Consider the following 6,768-nt stretch of genomic DNA (forward strand, 5'->3'; position numbering starts at 1 on the left):
TTAGTGCACCATGCTTAATGGCTTAGAATCGGGACTTCAAAGACGTTTTGAACGTCATGGAGCATATGAGATGTTCCAGGAGTTGAAGTTAATATTTCAAGCAAATACCCGAGTTGGGAGATATGAAGTCTCCAACAAGTTCTATAGCTAAAAGATGGAGGAGAATCGCTCAACTAGTGAGCATATGCTCAGATTGTCTGAGTACTACAATCGCTTGAATCAAGTGGGAGTTAATCTTCCAGATAAGATAGTGATTGATAGAATTCTCTAGTCACCATCACCAAGTTAGTAGAACTTCGTGATGAACTATGATATGCAAGGGATAAAGGAAACGATTCCCAAGCTCTTCGTAATGCAGAAATTGATGAAGGTAGAAATCGAGAAAAACATCAAGTGTTGATGGTAGACAAGACCACTAGTTTCAAGAAAAGGGCAGAGGGAAGAAGGGGAACTTCAAGAAGAACAGCAAGCAAGTTGCTGCTCAAGTGAAGAAGCCCAAGTCTGGTCCTAAAGCCTGAGAATAAGTGTTTCTACTGCAAAGGGACTGGTCACTGGAAGCGGAACTACCCCAAGTGATTGGCAGATAAGAAGGATGGCAAAGTAAACATAAGTATATTTGGTATACATGTTATTGATGTGTACTTTACTAGTGTTTATAGCAACCCCTCAGTATTTGATACTAGTTCAGTTGCTAAGATTAGTAACTCGAAACAGGAGTTGCAGAATAAACAGAGACTAGTTAAGGGTGAAGTGACGATGTGTGTTGGAAGTGGTTCCAAGATTGATATGATCATCATCGCACACTCCCTATACTTTCGGGATTAGTGTTGAACCTGAATAAGTGTTATTTGGTGTTTGCGTTAAGCATGAATATGATTTGATCATGTTTATTGTAATACGATTATTCATTTAAGTAAGAGAATAAATTGTTGTTCTGTTTACATGAGTAAAACCATATATGGTTACACACCCAATGAAAATAGTTCATTGGATCTCGATCGTAGTGATACACATAATCATAATATTGAAACCAAAAGATGCAAAGTTAATAATGATAGTGCAACTTATTTGTAGCACTGCCGTTTAGGTCATATTGGTGTATAGCGCATGAAGAAACTCCATGCTGATGGGCTTTTTGAATCACTTGATTATGAATCAGTTGATGCTTGCGAACCATGCCTCATGGGCAAGATGACTAAGACTCCGTTCTTCAGAACAATGGAGCGAGCAACAAATTTATTGGAAATCATACATACTGATGTATGTGGTCCGATGAATATTGAGGCTCGCGACAAGTATCATTATTTTCTGATCTTCACAGACGATTTGAGCAGATATGAGTATATCTACTTGATGATACATAAGTCTGAAACATTTGAAAAGTTCAAAGAATTTCAGAGTGAAGTGAAAAATCATCGTAACAAGAAAATAAAGTTTCTACGATCTGATCGTAGAGAAGAGTATTTGAGTTATGAGTTTGGCCTTCAGTTAAAAACAATGTGAAATAGTTTCACTACTCACGCCACCTGGAACACCACAATGTAATGGTGTGTCTGAACGTCATAACCGTACTTTATTAGATATGGTGCGATCTATGATGTCTCTTACCGATCTACCACTATCATTTTGGGGTTATGCATTAGAGACAGCTGCATTCACGTTAAAAGGGCACCATCTAAATCTGCTGAGACGACACCGTATGAACTATGGTTTGGCAAGAAACCAAAGTTGTCGTTTCTTAAAGTTTGGGGTTGCGATGCTTATATGAAAAAGTTTCATCCTGATAAGCTCAAACTCAAATCGGAGAAGTAAATCTTCATAGGATATCCAAAAGAAACTATTGGATACACCTTCTATCACAGATCCGAAGGCAAGACTTTTGTTGCTAAATTCGAAAACTTTCTGGAAAAGGAGTTTCTCTCAAAAGAAGTGAGTGGGAGGAAAGTAGAACTTGATAAGGTAATTGTACCTTCTCCCTTATTGGAAATTAGTACATCACAGAAACCGGTTTCTGTGACACCTACACCAATTAGTGAGGAAGCTAATGATGGTGATCATGAAACTTCAGATCAAGTTACTACTGAATCTCATAGGTAAACCAGAGTAAGATCCGCACCAGAGTGGTACGGTAATCCTGTTCTGGAAGTCATGTTACTAGACCATGACGAACTTGCGAACTATGAGGAAGCGATGATGAGCCCAGATTCCACGAAATGGTCTGAGGCCATGAAATCTAAGATATGATCCATGTATGAGAACAAAAGTATGGACTTTGGTTGACTTGCCCACTGATCGGCAAGCAATTGAGAATAAATGGATCTTCAAGAGGAAGACGGACGCTGATAGTAGTGTTACTATCTACGAAGCTAGTATTGTCGCAAAAGGTTTTCGACAAGTTCAAGGTGTTGACTACGATGAGATTTTCTCACTCGTATCTATGCTTAAGTCTGTCCGAATCATGTTAGCAATTGCCGCGTTTTATGAAATCTGGCAAATGGATAAACAAAACTGCATTCGTTAATGGATTTACTAAAGAAGAGTTGTATACGATGCAACCAGAAGGTTTTGTCAATCCGAAAGGTGCTAACAAAATGTGCAAACTCCAGCGATCCATCTGTGGACTGGTGCAAGCATCTCGGAGTTGGAATATACGCTTTGATGAGTTGATCAAAGCATATAGTTTTATACAGACTTACGGAGAAGCTTGTATTTACAAGAAAGTGAGTGGGAGCACTACAGCATTTCTGATAAGTATATGTGAATGACATATTGTTGATCGAAAATAATGTAGAATTATTCTGTAAAGCATAAAAGGAGTGTTTGAAAGGAGTTTTTCAAAGAAAGACTTCGGTGAAGCTGCTTACATATTGAGCATCAAGATCTATAGAGATAGATCAAGACGCTTGATAAGTTTTTTCAATGAGTACATACCTTGACAATATTTTGAAGTAGTTCAAAATAGAACAGTCAAAGAAAGAATTCGTGCCTGTGTTACAAGGTGTGAAGTTGAGTAAGACTCAAAGCCCGACCACGGCAGAAAATAGAATGAGAATGAAAGTCATTCCCTATGCCTTGGCCATAGGTTCTATAAAGTATGCCATGCTGTGTACCATACATATTGTATACCCTACACTAGTTTTGGCAAGGGAGTACAATAGTGATCTAGGAGTAGATCACTGGACAGCGGTCAGAATTATCCTTAGTGAAATAAGGATATGTTTCTCGATTATGGACATGACAAAAAGGTTCGTCGTAAAAAGTTACGTCGATGCAAGTTTTCACACTGATCTGGATGACTCTAAGTCTCGATCTAGATACATATTGAAAGTGGGAGCAATTAGCTAGAGTAGCTCCGTGCAGAGCATTGTAGACATAGAATTTTGCAAAATACATACGGATCTGAATTTGGCAGGCCCGTTGACTAAATTTCTCTCACAAGCAAAACATGATCACTCTTTGGGTGTTAATCACATAGCGATGTGAACTAGATTATTGAATCTAGTAAACCCTTTGGGTGTTAGTCACATAGAGATGTAAACCAATCACATAAAGATGTGAACTATTGGTGTTAATCACATAGCGATGTGAACTAGATTATTGACTCTAGTGCAAGTGGGAGACTGAAGGAAATATGCCCTAGAGGCAATAATAAAGTTATTATTTATTTCCTTATTTCATGATAAATGTTTATTATTCATGCTAGAATTGTATTAACCGGACACATAATACATGTGTGAATACATAAACAAACAGAGTGTCACTAGTATGCCTCTACTTGACTAGCTCGTTAATCAAAGATGGTTATGTTTCCTAACCATAGAGGTCACATCATTAGTTGAATGATCTGATTGACATGACCCATTCCATTAGCTTAGCACCCGATCGTTTAGTATGTTGCTATTGCTTTCTTCATGACTTATACATGTTCCTATGACTATGAGATTATGCAACTCCCGTTTGCCGGAGGAACACTTTGGGTGCTACCAAACGTCACAACGTAACTGGGTGATTATAAAGGAGCATTACAGGTGTCTCCAAAGGTAGATGTTGGGTTGGCGTATTTCGAGATTAGGATTTGTCACTCCGATTGTCGGAGAGGTATCTCTGGGCCCTCTCGGTAATACACATCACTTAAGCCTTGCAAGCATTGCAGCTAATAAGTTAGTTGCGGGATGATGTATTACAGAACGAGTAAAGAGACGTGCCGGTAACGAGATTGAACTAGGTATTTGGAATACCGACGATCGAATCTCGGGCAAGTAACATACCGATGACAAAGGGAACGACGTATGTTGTTATGCGGTCTGACCGATAAAGATCTTCGTAGAATATGTAGGAGCCAATATGGGCATCCAGGTCCCGCTATTGGTTATTGACCAGAGACGTGTCTCGGTCATGTCTACATTGTTCTCGAACCCGTAGGGTCCGCACGCTTAAGGTTACGATGACAGTTATATTATGAGTTGATGCATTTTGATGTACTGAAGGTTGTTCGGAGTCCCAGATGTGATCACGGACATGATGAGGAGTCTCGAAATGGTCGAGACATAAAGATTGATATATTGGAATCCTATGTTTGGATATCGGAAGTGTTCCGGGTGAAATCGGGATTTTACCGGAGTACCGGGAGGTTACCGGAACCCCCCCGGAGCTATATGGGCCTTAGTGGGCTTTAGTGGAAAAGAGAAGGGGCAGCCCAAGATGGGCTGCGCGCCTCCCCCCTCCCCTAGTCCTATTAGGACAAGGAGAGGTGGCCGGCCCCCCCTCTCTCTTTTCCCCCTCCGCGAATCCTATTCCAACTAGGATTGGGGGGGGGGGAATCCTACTCCCAGGGGGAGTAGGACTCTCCTGGCGCACCCTCCTTGGCCGGCCAGCCTCCCCCCTTAGTCCTTTATATACGGAGGCAGGGGCACCCCAGAGAAACACAAGTTGATCCACGTGATCTATTCCTTAGCAGTGTGCGGCGCCCCAGCCACCATAGTCCTCGATAATACTGTAGCGGAGTTTAGGCGAAGCCCTGCTGCTGTAGTACATCAAGATCGTCACCACGCCGTCGTGCTGATGGAACTCTTCCCCGACACTTTGCTGGATCGGAGTCCGGGGATCGTCATCGAGCTGAACGTGTGCTAGAACTCGGAGGTGCCGTAGTTTCGGTGCTTGATCGGTCGGATCGTGAAGACGTACAACTACATCAACCAAACGCTTCCGTTGTCGATCTACTAGGTATGTAGATCACACTCTCCGCTCTCATTGCTATGCATCACATGATCTTGCGTGTGCGTAGGAATTTTTTTGAAATTACTACGAAACCCAACAGTGCCGCCACCTGTCAATGAGCAACCGCAGTTTCAGGATATCCCACCAGTGCAAGGTGTTGTTCAACAGGAACAGGTTGAGGAGGTTCAATCCCAGGAATCAATCATTCTGCAGATATCTGATGATTCAGTCAACAATGAGCCTGAAGCTGCGGATGTGGTAGTTTACCAGCCCCCAATGGGACCACAGCAGCCTCCTCTGCATATTGGGCAGGTGCTCATCATTTTCAGACCTGTCTTGCCTCCCGTCATGCAGTGGCAGCGTACTTTTGAGAGGATAATGCCGTCTCTATGCACTACTGAGATCCCAAAGTTTGTGTTCAAGTCTGAAATTGGGTCTTTCTTGCATGCTAAACACTCTAGGGACTTCTGCTACAATGGTGCTGATTTCAGCTTCACTCTACAACCCGTGTCTGAATCCTCTCGTTGCATTGGCCGCCGAGCATCTCCAGTTAAGAGGCCAGTTGCAAGGGCTCTCTGCTTTGATGACCTCTCTGAACCTGTCACTGAGTCCTTCGAGTTCACTACTGCCCCAAAAGTGACCATGAAACATGATCAGAAGCCGAGGTCTGCTAAAATTTTGGTGGACATTGAGGTTCATCGCAGTGCACGTCTCAGTGCATTACGTGATGGATATCGTAGAGTGCCATGTAGTGGCCCTAGCCAGATCAGGACTTCTCACACCTTGAAGAAGCGCAAGACCAAGTCAACGCAGTCTGAGAGAACTTGGTGCCTCCCCCAACTGCTATTGCCGACCTTCAGCATATTGGGACTTGCCTGCGCATCGCTCCTGAGAAGATCACCGCGGATAAGCTTGTGGCTGATCCAGCTAAATCCACCACCAGCAAGAGTTCTGATGATTAGTTGCATCATGCAGCTTTCTGGTCCATGGCGTACCAATTTAAACGTCATCTATCTTTATTTATGTTTTCATGTTTGGAACTCTGTCATATCGCTCTGCTTAGCGGGTCTGTGTAGGTCATTGTGTGATCTACTTTTGCTGCACTTTCTTTTGGTTTGTAATGAATCAGTCCAGGTTTAAAGACTGGAAGGTTTTATGTTGGAACGTGCATGGCCTTAATCCTGAAGCACGACAACTTGCTGTTAAGCAAAAGATTGATGAAAGTGGCTGCTCTGTGGTCTGTCTCCAAGAAACAAAGTGTATGCATATTGATCACAGGTTCATTAGGAGGTTTTGTCCACATCATTTTGATAATTTTGCTTATATGCCTTCGGTGGGTGCCTCGGCTGGTATGGTCGTTATTTGGAACTCTTCTTTCTTTGAGGGCAGATTAATTGAGGCAAAACCTTATGGTATCATTGTGGAATACCTCTCTAAACATACCTCCGAAGTTTGGACCTTAGTTTCTGTTTATGGCCCATGTCAGGGCCCAGCGTGTGATGAATTCGTGCAGTGGTTATACAACCTTGATATTAATTGTGATGATAAATG

The sequence above is a fragment of the Triticum urartu genome, chromosome 4 (assembly GCF_003073215.2).
Source record: "Triticum urartu cultivar G1812 chromosome 4, Tu2.1, whole genome shotgun sequence".
NCBI lineage: Eukaryota > Viridiplantae > Streptophyta > Magnoliopsida > Poales > Poaceae > Triticum > Triticum urartu.